The sequence below is a fragment of the Lissotriton vulgaris genome, chromosome 8 (genome assembly GCF_964263255.1).
Source record: "Lissotriton vulgaris chromosome 8, aLisVul1.2, whole genome shotgun sequence".
In the NCBI taxonomy this organism is placed as follows: domain Eukaryota; kingdom Metazoa; phylum Chordata; class Amphibia; order Caudata; family Salamandridae; genus Lissotriton; species Lissotriton vulgaris.
This window is the reverse complement of record NC_141696.1, coordinates 117,855,796-117,868,694: the sequence shown is the minus strand read 5'-3', so window position 1 is coordinate 117,868,694 and position 12,899 is coordinate 117,855,796. Positions and strand designations below refer to the sequence as shown.

The 12,899-nt window shown below is 44.3% G+C and overlaps 1 protein-coding gene across 1 annotated transcript in view; it reads right to left on the bottom strand.

The window, feature by feature from the left end:
* The window catches only part of ATG16L2 (autophagy related 16 like 2), a 579,847-nt gene that overhangs the window by 25,395 nt on the left and 541,553 nt on the right, over positions 1–12,899 (bottom strand). The gene's annotated exons all lie outside the window — the stretch shown is intronic.

Here is a 12,899-nt window from a genome sequence, read left to right as displayed (position 1 = left end):
TGAATAGTGTGTTGACAAGCAATTATATGAACGGATGGGTTATTAGAAGGAAACTTAAGTAGGTGACTAGGTGGATAGATGAGATGATGAATGAGTTGGTGGATTTATGAGTAGGTGGTTGAACAGATGAATACATAGATGTGTGGATGGATGGATTTTGATTGATGGATTGGTGGGTGCCTGGTTAGGTGTTGATGAATAGGTAAATGGTTGGGTGAGTGGACGTTGAAGAGGTGGGTGAGTCAATGTGTGAATTAATATTGAAAAGATGAGTAGAAGCATGGGTATTAGATGGGTAAATGAGTGTGTGAAAAAGTTGTCAGATGAATGGTTATATAGATGGATAAAGATGTGAATAGGTGAATGGATGATTGGGTGGTTATATGAATGAGAGGATAGCAGAATAATTGACTGAATTAATGAATGGTTGAGAAAATTGATGAATGGGACAATAGGTGGATAAGCAATTGGGTTCAGGATGTGTAAATGGGTGCATTAGTGACAGGATGAAGGTGGTGATAGTTGGGTGGGTGTGTTATTAGTGGATGAACTGATGGATTGTCGGGAGGTAAATGAATTTATGGATATGGGTTGTATCATTGGGCACTTAGGAGGTTGAATAGCTGGATGTCACAGAGGGTGGAAAAATGAATAAATGGGTGTGTGGATTAATGCAAGAGTGGGGCGGTGAATTAAAGGATAGATTAGCGGATGAATACCTGGTAAGCAACTCCAGTTACGATAAGGGGATATTTTTACCTCTTGTAACAATACCAACACTGGTCTAGCAGTGAGGCATAAGTATTTTCGATCCCTCATATCCAGACCCACATGCAACAATAGCAACAGCATCAGGGGACCAGAGTTGGAAAATGTGACAAGCTTGCAAGAACACAGAATTACTTATTCATTTTAGTGTTTGAATGTGACAGTAAGTCACAGTGTGGCCACTTTGCATTACTGGGTCACTTTTTGTTTAGTTAAAAAAAAGCATCATTTTATGATTAATTTTAGGATTGTTTTAACTAAAAAAATGTTTTTTTTATATGAACTGTTCCCTATATGATTGTAATTTAATTAATTGTGTCATTTAACAGATCTTTCTAATTGATTGATGGGTCCTATCTTAAGAGCATTTTGAGAATATGTGGTCGGTGTATGGACAGTAGAGTGTGAGATATGGTGAATGAGCGAAGTCATCCAAGAGAAATTGTTTTGTGATACATTGTAAAGCATAACAGGAAAGCACTGTATGATCCTCAAGCTAACGGATTGGTAGAGATGACCAAAATGCTGGTGAAGAGAGCGATGTAGATAATGGGTAACACAAGACTGGAAGTGCAGAGGGCAGTTGCGAACAATGTGAGCATATCACATTCCAGGCATGTTTGACCTGTTTGGTTGGAAAGTGCAATAAGAGAGGAAATGTATTACACCAGGGTTGATGAATGCTGAAATGTACATAAAGAAAGGTGATTTGGAGAAGGATACGTCAGAATAGTGTGGTTTGGGGTTATCTAAGTTACAAGGTCCATTTAGGGTGCGGTTAATGCAGGGTAATTATGCTGTGCTGAAGAATAGCTAAAGGTGGAATAGGAGGAGGGCGGCAGTATATCAGACTTTTTGGAGTGTGTTGGACTTGGCCCGCAGGGCAGGTTCACCCCTAGACTTTTTGCCTTATTTGTGACCCTGTGTTAGTGATTTTTGGGTCTCTGCGCACTTTCCCCTGGGTCCCAGAGTGAAAGTGCGTGCGTGTAGCATGGCTGGCCTGCCCTCCCATAGGAATGCATGGGGGATGTGTGTGTCCCTGGTAGTTCCTGATGCGTGGGGAGTGCAGGCTCGAGTTTGGTATGCTTAAACCCGTGAGAGTGAATGCTGCAAGATGGTGTCTGCGGCATGTGTGTGTCTAGTTGGGAAGTGCTACTTCTGGACATTGAGATATGTGTACAGTGAGGGTGCTGGAGCGTGATTGGCTGGAGCTGGCTGGCATGCCAGGCTCCAGGAAGTCTGGATGGGTCTGCCCGGTGGTGAGTGGGAGATTAGCATGAGTCATGTGTGGGAGGAGTGTACCTGGGTCCTGGATGGGCTGGGTTTTCCCCACACAATGCTGGCTCCGCCCCCCTGTGGTGTGTCTAACGACCCTAGCCTCCCCAGTGAAAGAAATGGGTGGTTGGGCCATCAAGAGTGCTCCAGAACCAGCTGCGACTGGTTTTCCCCCCACCCTGCACATTGTAAAAAAGGATTTACTGTATAAAAAGGGGCTGTGTCCCCTTGGAAAATCTTCTACTTTTGAATCCTGCCAGAGGGGGCTTGTGCCGCTGCTGGGGCCAGAAGGACCGCCACTTGGGGAGTCTCCCTGCCTGGAGACCCAGTGTGCTGGCTCTGGCCCAGCCTTGCCCCCCTGCCTGCCTCCAGCCCTGCTGGAGCCCTGTCCTGTCCTCCAGTGCTGGGGAGCACTGAGGACTTCTTGCCTGAGAGCGCTGCTCTCTGCCCTTCAGCGCTGGGAGCGCTGGAATCCCTTGTCTAGCGCTTGAGAGCGCTGCATTTGGCCCGGTGGCGCTTGGGAGCGCCTTTTCTTAGAGGCTAGCGCTGCTAGCGCTTTGAGAGCCAGCCGGTGCCCACCCGGCATCAGCCCGAAATTGCGGTGCCTAGCGAGTGCCTACCTCGCTTTATATGTGCTTTGGCGGCGCGGGTGCCACCCCGCTCCTTGCCGCTTTATTTTGCCCGGTTTTATTGATCTACGAGGGAGCCCACTCCTCGGATCATCTGGGAGCCCGCCTGCCTGCCTAAAGCGAGCCGCCGCGCTGCCCGCGGCGACCCGGAAGTGGAGAGACGGCCGTCCAATCACCGCGCGGCCCGGGAGAGTCAACCCGGAAGTCCCGCCCCCGCTGCAGAGCCGAGAAGCAGCCTGCCGAGGCTCCCCGAGTGGAGAGGAGAGCCCCGGGACCAGCGGGAGAGACCCGCCTTCGCTGGAGACCCCAGCTCGAACCCGGTGAGTGCAGGTGCCTGCAGAGGAGGGGGGAGCGTCGGGACACATTGCCGGTGTCCGCCCCGCCCCCGCTCTGTGGCGCGACCTCGCGCCTGTAGTCAAAGAGCCAGAGAGGCTCTTATGGGGCATTTTTGAGCGATCCGAGTCCCCAAGAGGGGGACTCCAACCCGAGCCTAAGAGAGGCTCCAACGAGAGAAAGCACCTCCGTGTTCTTGGAGGCACGAGGTGCCCCGGGGGCACCAGTGGAGTTAGGGCCCAGCGTGGCTCTTGGCAAGCATCATTGCTTTGGGTCCCCAGAGCGAGGGACCCCCCAGCCCAGCGAGGCTGCACCTTTTCGTTGCTGGAGCCCTGAGAGGCTCAGCAGCCCCCCTTACTGGTGTAAGAGAGCCTGAGAGAGGCTCACCAGTGCCACAGTGGTGGTTCTTCAAGCCCAGAGAGGCTCCAACGTTGCCCTAACTTTCCCTGCTCCAGTTGCCCAGCACTTTGTGGGCAACTGCCACGTTTAGGCCCTGACATTGGGACACCGGGACAGTCACAGGTGGTGACTTGTGAGTTTGGCGCAAGTGTTATTGTTTACACACCTCTGAATGTTACGGCATCATGTGTTTTGCTTTTACACCCCTACAGGTAGTGTGACGTGTAGGTGGTTGTTTTCTCTCTAGTACAGGTGGTGCTAGTGAGGCCCTGTTACCAGTGATTACTGAAGGTATTGCTTTATTACTGAAGGTATTGCTATTACTGAAGGTATTGCTTTATTACTGAAAGTATTGCTAAAGTGCTATTACTGAAGGTATTGCTTTATTACTGAAAGTATTGCTAAAGTGCTATTACTGAAGGTATTGCTTTATTACTGAAAGTATTGCTAAAGTGCTATTACTGAAGGTATTGCTTTATTACTGAAGGTATTGCTTTATTACTGAAGGTATTGCTAAAGTGCTATTACTGAAGGTATTGCTTTATTACTGAAAGTATTATTTCTAAAAGTGCTGATACCCTTGACAGTGGTCCAAGTGGCCCTGTCCTGTACAAATATCCCTTGTAAATTCCGCCCGTGCCTGTTGGCACAGTGTAACAAAATGTGTGTTTTATCTGATGTATATTTATTATAATACAAAGGCTATTTTTACATAACCTTGTGTGGAGTGTTTCTTTGTGGTGGGCCTTGGGTGTTGTTGCTGGGGTGCGTGCGCAAATACTTAACTTACATCGCCTCCAAGTTTAGCCTTGACTGCTCGCGCCACGTTACCTAGAGGGCGAGTGGGGGTTGCCTTGGTGTGTGACTCCCTTGCCCTGACACTTAGAAGTGGCGATCCCTGACTGACCTCGACGCGAGTCTTGGCCGGCCAGGGTCCCGTTTCTAACAGAGTGTATGTGAGGGCTTCAAGGTGCAGTGAACTGATGTTGAAGAGGAGTTGGAAGGTGGAGAACAGATTGAATTGAGGGAATCTGCATAAAGACGTGGAGGTGAACATTGTGGCGATGAGCTAGAGAGAGTTGAGATGGGTCTTACAAGCAAAATTGTGTGTGATGATGTGTAGAGAATTAGCTCGGTTTGGAGATTATGTATGGGTTTAAACTCCAATATATTCCTTTTCATTTTTATTTTGGGTTTTGTGGAGGTGTCTGTTCTATATGCTAGGGGAAATAAATCTGCCATGCTTTTAAGGTTCTGGAATCTGTTGATTTCAATTAGATTTCGATTGGTGCTACGGACACCACGTTTTGTGTCTATTAATGCTTCAGGGTCTCTTGAACAGAACCACAACAAACATAGATGACACAGAGAAAAGAGTTAATGAGAACATTTGAAATTATTTCATAAACAAACAACAAGCTTTAAATTTGGGTCACATTTAAATTTGGTAAGTTCACATACATGTCCTGCAGTGAACAAATCTTGTAATAATTGTCACAAAATAGGACATTTTTTAAGAATGTGACAAACTTTGTCAGCATATGAGTACTTGCAAAAGGAAGACAGTGTAGAAGGTTACTGCTGATTATGGGTCAACAAATGCGATAATTTCAGACAAACTTCTTTTCTATGACCGGAATAATGTTGATCTTCCATCTGATATTAGAACTGTATTTTATGGAGGCAACAAAACTGACATGCTTGGTTATTTTTGTGAAATATCATCTGGGATCTTCACAAAGGTGTTTGTGACACACAAGGCGTATAATATTCTTGGGTGGAAAAATATCAGGGAACTATGGGCAGGGCACTCAGACCAGGAACTACTTGTCTGATTTCCTTGGATACACTGGAAAATCATAAACTTCAGAATATTTTAAATTCTCATCTTGAGATATTTAGGAACAAACAAAATTGTTTTGAAAACATCTGCTGCCCTGGTTTGTCTCAAAGTAAGCCATGTAGTTTTAAGTTTTACAATGCAGTAACGCAACCACTTGAAACATCTGGAGTGCGAGAGGGTAATTCAACCTATTGAGTCCTCTGAAAAGGTTACCCCAGTTGTGGTTGGGAACATTAGTTTGTGTGTCGATCTCAGGACTCTCAACAAAAACATACTTGTTGACTGTCATGCACTACCCACAATGTTAGACATTTTTGCAGTTTGGTAATGCTCTTTTTCTTCTCTGCAATTGGCCTAAGATTGGCATGTGATTAAAAAAAATGAGTAGTCTAGGATCTAGGTTATTACCTACATTTCTTACTCCTTCGGTGCCTACAGCTACCCTAGAAGACCTTTTGGGCTGGCAGCGGCCTCAGTTTTTCAAATGTTAATGTTTAAGTTGTTACAGGATGTGCATGGATGTCATGCTTTTCAGGACGTAATAAAACTATACTCAGATAGATGCACTGCAGTGTTTTGTTCTGGATTAAACGTTCGTTGGTTGAGTGATATTTGATATGTTTTGTGGTGCTCTGCAAGGAGGCGTCGAGGGCCCAACGACGTCAAACTTAATGCTTAAGACTGTGAGGCTAGAGGGTCTCTAGTCTCATCCCTTCGCTGGCACACACATAGTTGTCATTCCTTAGGTCAAGAAAACGACTTTCATTCAATGTTCATTGTTGTTCGTTTTTTTATTTTAGGTGCTTATGTTTAGGTGACCAGTTCAAATTTCTTCCAAATCATTATCAACAATATAACAATCAGGCACTGTCTTTTAAACGTGTCCAATGCATTTCGGGCATTAATGGCATGCCCTTCGTCAGGGAATTGACACTAGAAACAATAATGTGGACAAACATTAATATAAATGGGAAATATGTACATAGGAAAAACAATACGTTTTGTTGCAAAGTGACTTACAAATGATTTTGCAAAAACTTGCACTGATTATTAAAACTAATGTAAAGGTGCGAAGATGTGCACAAATGGCCAGAATGTGAGGGGGGTAACTCAGTGTATTTACGTGCAAGGGAAAAATAAACACGGGTCGGTGTATCACTTACATGCCTGTCGAGGAAGGGTGATATGAAATCTAAAAAAAGAGCAGATTGACAAAGAGTACCGTCAGCGCCTGTTGGCTAAAGTGCTCCGTAGCGCACTCCGAAATTAAATTGGGAGGGTAACGAGAACTAACCTGAAGGATGTAAACAAGGTAGATCGGTCCGATACTCGTCTCCGAAGAACGCCGGTAAAAGCAATGCTTCCCGCGTTTCTTTAGTTCAAAAATGTGATATCACGTGTTCAGTCACGTGTAAACAATATAAAGGACAGACTATGAATGTCGTCAACGGGATTTTTTTTAGATTTCATATCACCCTTCCTCGACAGGCATGTAAGTGATACACCGACCCGTGTTTATTTTTCCCTTGCACGTAAATACACTGAGCTACCCCCCTCACATTCTGGTTGTGTGTAATCACTGTGGATGCAAGTGCCTGTGGCATTAGAGGTGTTGTCAGAAGTTACCTCTTTGTGAATATAACATAGCTTTTGCTTGAAGATGCCTTTGTAAAGCAGAGATTCACTATTTTACTGTTGAAAAGGAAGCCCTAACGTGTGTGGGAGTCAAGAATATTTTGGAACTTATTTCTGGGGTAGGAAGTTTTTTCTATGTGGCAACCACAAACCTCTTCAGTATCTTTTAGGCAAAAAGGGTACAACATGTTTACAGCAGCAGAAATAACACGAGAGCAGATTTTCAGTCACGCATCCTTGTTGACTACCATAATTTAAATGTGACAACTGGTGATGCTCTGGAATGTGCAGCAGGTATTTGTTGATGGAGTGATGCAGTCTAATGGTGCTATATCATTGCTGGAATAGGATGCAAGTGCGTGGTAGGATAACATTTGGGGAGAGGAGTTGGCCTAACGGCTAGGGCGGTCGACCGGGGAACTGGGTTTGAGTCTCGGCAATGACGCTGAACATCCTGTGATTCTGGGCAAATCACTTAATCTCCCGGTGCCTAACAAAAATGAATGTGTCCTCATGTAATGCAACTGGTGCTATGTAAAGCTTGTCATCTGTCTTTCGCTGGCTTGCCCTCGCCCAACTAAAATGCAACGAAAGCAAATCTGAAATCCTGCTATATTGCTCCTTCCCAGACAACTTTGGCAACTCTCTCTGGCCGGCCAATCTACCATGCCCCAAATCCATCGGAGGCCCTGCCAAAAATCTTGGAGTCTGGTTCAACAATGACCTCAGATTCGAGGATCATTTAAAAAAACTTACTGGGATCTGCTTTTCTACACTTAAAACTTTACGCAGGTTCTTCCCACTCCTCCCGAGAGCGGCCAAAGAGACCGTCATCCGTGCCCTCATTTTATCCAGACTGGATTACGCAAATGGCCTCTTCTGCGGCATTCCTGCCTACCTGATCCATCGCCTCCAAGTTATACAAAATGCCGCTGTACGGCTTTTGTTTAATATCCCAAAAAGTTCAAGTGTCCGTCAACCTCTCCGTACCCTACACTGGCTCCCAGTTGCCCACAGGATTTTATTTAAAATCCTTGTCCTCGCCTATCGAGCTGTCCACCAAGCTGGTCCAGTCTACCTGAGGAAAAGATTCTCCCTATATGTTCCCAACCGCCCCCTCAGATCATCTAACCTGCATCAAATGACTGTCCCAAAATTCAAATACAGCAGGCTCGGAGGCCAATCCATCTCAGTCAGAGCGGCGAGAGCATGGAACACCCTTCCGCAGCAGCTAAGAACAGCTCCATCCATCACTCTGTTCAAGAAGGGACTGAAGACCCACCTTTTCAACATCACTGTATAGGGTCCCCCTCTGCCCTGCCTCTCATCCCTTTCGCGCCAGGATACTATTTTCTTAGTAACAGAGCGCGCTACAAAAGCCTCTATAATAATAATAATAATAATAATAATAATAATAATAATAATAATAATGATAATAAAGCGCTCTGATACCCTATTCTGGTTAAGTTCGCGCTATAGAAAACTCTGCAAAAAAAATACATTTTATCTGACGTGAGGAAATATATTGTGAATGGCTTGCTCAAAACATGTTGTTTGTAGGGTGGGCCGCCAAGTTTTTTTCAGGTCCAGAATGCACTAAGCTTAGAGCACTGTATTGTTTGAAAGGAGAAAAGGTTGTTCCTGCTATTAATGTATGCTCTAGGCGCATGTGCTTCACTCATGAGGGGCATCAAGGCATGACAGCAACAAAGAAAAGACTACACAAGCACTACTTGTGGCCGTCCAAGGACAACAATGTGCGGGCCTTTGTGTCATTTTATCATGTCTGTCCAAATGCTGATAAGAGTTTAACCAAGAGAAATTAACCGCTTAGCCTTATTGAGTTTTCCCCAAAGATCATTGAAGAAGCGTGCAATTGATTTCATGGGACCAATTCAAGTGGTACAGCGTGGTAACAAATACACAATTTTTTAGTTGATTATTATTTGAAATGGATGTATTATTTCCTCATAAAACGCGCCTACCGCAATCAACGTTGGGGATTTTTCATGAAGGGGTTTATACTACTTAAGGGGATCTGGAGGGGCTTGTCTTGGACAATGGAGTTCAGTTCATGTCACACAAAATGAAGGATTACTTTCTGTCTAGCATTAAACAGCTCACAGTGGCAATTTATAGCCCCAAAAACAAGAACATGTTGGCTAGAGTAAACACGAGTAAACAGGGTGGGTGAGGAGACCATCAAACGTGTATGCAGTGAGGGTATAAATATTGACAAAGCTTTAAGAGACAGGTTTTGGAATTATCACATTACAACACAATCTATAACAGGTAGTAGCCCATTTAAACTGCTTCAGTTAAAGGATCCTATTTCTAAATTGGTACCGGTGTACATACAAGATTGGTGTGGTATAAATTATGCAGGTGTCATGCTGGTTGCAAACAACAGGATAACACGTAAGGGATAAGCAGATGAATTATGTTGAAAGGTACAAGTCTCATCATGTTAGTCAGTGTACATTTAAAATGGGGGACATTGCCAATTCATAGAAAGTTTTCAGTCCTGACAAAGGCTCAATCAATGCATTTTAAAACTACGAATGTCATTTGAGTAAGGCGCCTCTATATAAGTGCAGAATTGCTTTTGAAAAAGCAAGAGGAGCATGGCAAAGTGCAAAATGATGGGCTGCAAGGGTAAAGAAAGTTTTGTGGTTTTGAGTCCACCTCAGAGTTGTTTATGTGATGGTGTGATTGTTGAGCAAGATTGTAGGTTCTGGTCACCATACCACACTATGGCCAACATGAAAAATAATGTTTTCAGGGATTGTGTTGCTGAGGGATGTGTGCATGGTGCTAGGGTTGAGAACAGTATTACAAGTGATGTCCAAGCGAGTATGTGTGATTCTGGTGTATGGAGTGAGACCAGAAATTCGAGACATGCTTGTTCTGAGCCAGAATCTGATACAGGGAATATAGAAGAAGCACTGTTGTCTGAGAAGAGAACATGGTAAATGATGGTTCTGAATCTCAATCTGACACAAGAAATATTGAAAAAACACTATCTGATATTCATAATCCTTTACTTGACCTTTCCCGCAAGTTCACAACTGCTACACCTTGGTCTGTTAGACACAAGAAAGCTCCTGGTTATTTAAAGAATTGTGTTTGCACATAATTATTATTATTTTTTTTTTTTACATTTTTTGGCGTTCTAAATTGCTATTTTATGATATGTTCGAACTGGATACTTTTCTATTGAATGGGACAGGAATATGTTACGATGTATTGTGTACTCTTCGTTTTTTTCCACACGAAATACATGGCTCTCTTAGTCCATGTTTATTGCCAAATTGTATTACATAATTTTAAATGCTACCCTAGCTGGAACTGTGGCGCGTGAGCAGGGCCAGTTTTCAGACATTCAGCCAGCTAGGCAGGTGGGCAAGCTGAAGTGTGTCACCCAGCACTGCAACCGTAGTGGACCAGCTAATCTGCTGATTTTGGAACCTGGGTCATAATCTGAGATTAGCGCTTAAAGGACAGTAATTTCATTGAGGGTAAAACCACTGAATCTATGTGTTATGTAGTTGTGCAATTCAAAGATGTTAATCCCTTCTTAACATATACAATGTTGTATTGCCTACCAACAACCCACGTGATGTACAGTTCTCTATTTCTGCCCAGTTAGGTTCACACTATCTACATACACGCATTCGCCACAGCATGTGGACCTTTTCCATGGTAGCAAGTCACAGGGGGACTCGAAGAACTCAAGTGTGGAAGCTGCAGTACCCATTACAATGCTCATGGGGTTCCCAGACAGCCGCGCACGCTAGCGTGAGGCATCCTGGATCTGTGTGCTGACCTGTCTCTTAGACCCCGGGGAGCCTTCTCCACTGAGCAAGCTGGGGCTGTCTAAAGCGTCTAACCTCAAGCGATGCGTTGTTGCTTCTTGCAGAAAATGAAGCCTTTATACCTCTTACTGTTTCAAAAACTATTTTATTTTTGAATCTTCAAGGAAGTGAAACATATTTTTGCATTTGTTTTGTATACCTTGTTTGTTTACATGGCAATATAAGGTGTGAATTTCAAATGAAGAAATTTCACATTGTTTGGATTCTTCTTCAGATTTAGCACATAAATCTAAAAATCTAAGGATTTTCCATTTACACCCAACTCTAGACCAGGTGATACTACGAGACAGAACTGTTGGTAATTTCTTTGCAATAACACAGCTTGATAACAGAGAGCTGCAGTCAGACGTTGAAAAAAGCTCAGACCGAGATCTGTGCTGAAATGCACGAACATAGATTATATACAGAGAACTAGAGAAGGTTCAACATTGTGTTACTGTGAGGTTTAGCAGCAGAGGAGGTGAACTCCAGTGTTGTGTATAGGTGTCACTGTTTACCCTCAACCCATGGTGGCCTATCTATGGCCAGTACACCTGATTGGTGGCAGTCTGATTCTCAGTTCCGGGTGATGTCAACAACTTGGAGGATTTTCACTAGGAGGTAATGAGTGACACCACAAAGTGACAGCGCCTGGTTTGTCTATGATGTTAATGGTAAGAACCATAGCTTTTATATACAATGTTCATTATTTTACAATGACATGTTTCTTAGTGTTTAGAACTCATTTCCTTCACATTTAAGGTCCTGCAAAACAGTAAGAGTCGGGCTGAAGACGGCTGGCATGCCAGAAACCGGTCCTCGGAAGCTTGTTTCCGGTCCAGGGAAGACATGGCTTGGCAGTTCGGGCTGGACTGTTCCCATGAGGCACAGGGTCAGACTGATTTGCATATAGCCATGTCTGAACTGGGGTGGCAGAGTGGGCTAAAGAACGGTGATGGATTAAACCCAAATCTTTTGACTGGGTGTGAGTGTTTGATTGATTCAGATGCTCCGTCCATCACCACTCCCTTTTGCACCGCTTTTGGCCGCCATAAGTGTGGCAGGGTATGCTCAGACATGAGTCTCTTGCTCACTTTGCAACTGGATTCAAGCAAGCCGGGCTGAAGACGGCTGGAATGCCAGAAACCGGTCCTCGGAAGCTTGTTTCCGGTCCAGAGAAGACATGGCTTGGCAGTTCGGGCTGGACTGTTCCCATGAGGCACAGGGTCAGACTGATTTGCATATAGCCATGTCTGAACTGGGGTGGCAGAGTGGGCTAAAGAACGGTGATGGATTAAACCCAGATCTTTTGACTGGGTGTGAGTGTTTGATTGATTCAGATGCTCCGTCCATCACCACCCCCTTTTGTACCGCTAGCTGGAACTGTGGCGCGTGAGCAGGGCCAGTTTTCAGACATTCAGCCAGCTAGGCAGGTGGGCAAGTGGAAGTGTGTCACCCAGGACTGCAACCGTAGTGGACCAGCTAATCTGCTGATTTTGGAACCTGGGTCATAATCTGAGATTAGCGCTTAAAGGACAGTCATTTAATTGAGGGTAAAACCACTGAATCTTGCTGTTACTATAAATGTAAATATATGTTATGTAGTTGTGCAATTCAAAGATGTAAACCCCTTCTTAACATATTCTATATTGTATAGCCTACCAACAACCAACATGATGTACAGTTCTCTATTTCTGCCCAGTTAGGTTCACACTATCTACATACACACATTGGCCACAGCATATGGACCTTTTCCATGGTAGAAAGTCACAGGGGGGCTCGAAGAACTCAAGTGTGGAAGCTGCAGTACCCATTACAATGCTCATGGGGTTCCCAGACAGCCGGGCACGCTAGTGTGAGGCATCCTGGATCTGTGTGCTGACCTGTCTCTTAGACCCCGGGGAGCCTTCTCCACTGAGCAAGCTGGGGCTGTCTAAAGCGTCTAACCTCAAGCGATGCATTGTTGCTTCTTGCAGAAAATGAAGCCTTTATACCTCTTACTGTTTCAAAAACTATTTTATTTTTGAATCTTCAAGGAAGTGAAACATATTTTTGCATTTGTTTTGTATACCTTGTTTGTTTACATGGCAATATAAGGTGTGAATTTCAAATGAAGAAATTTCACATTGTTTGGATTCTTCTTCAGATTTAGCACATAAATCT